At 39.2% G+C, this 2,283-nt stretch overlaps 1 long non-coding RNA gene across 1 annotated transcript; it reads right to left on the bottom strand.

Moving 5' to 3' along the window:
- Positions 1–1,389: 1,389 nt before the first annotated feature.
- LOC124884880 lies at positions 1,390–2,065 on the bottom strand. The gene is made up of 2 exons (XR_007042539.1): positions 1,543–2,065; positions 1,390–1,467 (listed from the first exon to the last, which is right to left on the bottom strand). It is a non-coding gene; the product is annotated as an uncharacterized LOC124884880 (long non-coding RNA).
- Positions 2,066–2,283: the final 218 nt, after the last annotated feature.

Raw genomic sequence — 2,283 nt, 5'->3', positions numbered from 1 at the left:
TTACTGGGCAAGAATGAAGGGAAGAAGCAGAAAGAGATATGAGAGGAAGTGTGAATGCCGTTATATGTGCTTAATACAATTGTCCTCTGACTAGAGGGGAGTACGGTGGCTACAAACTCGTACTTCTACCTATAAAATATCACCTAAGTCTCAACAGTTTAATACTTTTGTGTTTCCCTTTACATTTATTTGCTGCCTCCAACTATGAAAGTATGGAAATCAATTACATATGGTACTTTATAAAATTAATTAGTGTTTGTCACATGATAATCTGAAATGACCCCAAAAAAAGTTTTGAACTCAACAAAAATGTTCAGAATGCATTGCATCAGTGGGATACGTCTTTAAAAAGGAAACGCAGCTGCAGTGTCACGGAGCGACATTTTTGGACTTTGTGACTTTGTGTTTGTTTACCTTTTGCTTAGATTTTTCTATTTTGGTTTTTGTATCATGTTTTTCTTTTCTCCCTCTTCCGCCTCCTAGTGTTTACTACTTAAGTTCTTTTATGGTTGTTTTCTTATTACTTTGTATGGTTTTTTATTATTATTATTGTAATTATTATAGTTCTTGATCTTCCCTGGATTCTCTAGTTTTATTTCTCTTTAGTATATTTGTGTTTTATTTGTTCCTTTGCACTCTTCTTGTTTACTAGTTTATTTTCTGTTTCCTTTCCAGTTAATTCAGTCAGTGTGGTTTTAGGTTTGTATTCAGGTTTTCTTTATGAGTTCTTTGTTCTCAGGTTGTTCTTGTTGTTCCTATGTTTCCTCTAGTTTCTCTGTTTACTTTAGTCATGATTATTCTAGTTTTCTTATTCTCCATTTGATTATTTATCTTTGTCTATAGGTTTACTTGGTCTGTGTTTCTGTTTATTGTTCATTAGTTACTTTGTTCATCCTCAGTCTTTGTATTTGTTTCACCTGTTCCCTGTTTTCTCTGATTACCTACCTTTGTTATCCCTCAGTATATTAGTTGGTTTGGTGTCTCTGTTCATCGCTGGTTCCTTGTGTTCGTCATACCCCGTTCTCAACCCACATATTCGTGCTGAGTTTTTTTCATGTGCCTGCAGAACCTCTTGTAAGTTTTTGGATCAGGACTTTGTTTGTATCTGCAGGGCCTTGTTTGGTTTCTTTTGAAAACCTCTGGAAATAAAACTAAAACCTTTTACAACATGTTGCTGCCCAGCTCTTGTCTGCACTTTGGTCCGCCCGCAAACCACATTATGACATGCAGGTTGACATTACAACAGACTGAATTATTTCTGTCTGGATCTAGTTGGACGTTAATTTTGATTTACCAGAACCTTTACAGAATAGTCATCCCCGCTTCAATCTTACTGTCTTCATGGCAAATTAGGTCACTCTAATGCAAGCAAAAGTTACAGAGGCAGAGTTTAGTTAAACCGGTTTATTGATAAACAGGAAAATGGAACAGGGTCATCAGGGAATCCATGTTCTGCTGGTCGGGGCACTGAGGAAGAGAGGTAAATGAGTACAGGCAGCTGGAGGTAATGTGCGACTAGAAATGTTTGAGGACAAATCTTACTGTTAAAAAGAAATGGAGTTTCCAGGGGAAGGTGAGTGAGACCATGGAGGCCGAGTTTGACAGCTTAGGTTGCGGAGAGGTGGTGGTTGTTCTGGTGGGTTTCCTCCCAGGTGGTGTATGTGAAGTTAGGGGGTGGACAGGCAGGAGGCTTGCAGGCAGATGATCCAGAAGAAAGGTTAGTACTTTCTTTGGGTTTGCTGGTTGCAAAAAGCTGAAGGAGACTCTTGATTGGGGAAGCAGAGTGAAGTGCCTTCAGCCAAGTGCGAACTTGGACTCGGAACATAGATAGAGAGAAACCAGGTCTGGGTCCTCGGAGGTCCTTTCCACTCTACAGAGGCGCAAGCAAATGTGAGTAAAGACAAGATCGCAGAGCATGAGAGCCAGTGCTTAGTCTGCTGGTCTGATAACCCTCAGGTTAGTTAACAATCTGACGTCTCCTTCAGGGTTCCTGCTGCTTAAGAAGCACCATTTGAGTAGGCCAGATTATCTTCAGCTGTGTGGCTGCGCCTGCCTGTTGCACCCTGCAGGAGGAGGTGAGAGAGAAACCACAAGATTATCAGAAGAATTTCCACCTTGCACATAACTGATCGTATCAGACAAGATTTTGGATTTTCTGTCCATATTTGACTCAATCTAAATATAGTTAAAGTCTCTAAAATCATATTAACTGTTAGTTATATTTGAAAACATATTTTGTGGCCTAATTAAATAATTTCTTAAGTTTGAACCAAGACTTTCAGA

This window comes from Girardinichthys multiradiatus, chromosome 19, assembly GCF_021462225.1.
Source record: "Girardinichthys multiradiatus isolate DD_20200921_A chromosome 19, DD_fGirMul_XY1, whole genome shotgun sequence".
In the NCBI taxonomy this organism is placed as follows: Eukaryota; Metazoa; Chordata; class Actinopteri; order Cyprinodontiformes; family Goodeidae; genus Girardinichthys; species Girardinichthys multiradiatus.
This window is presented reverse-complemented; position numbering and strand designations above follow the sequence as displayed.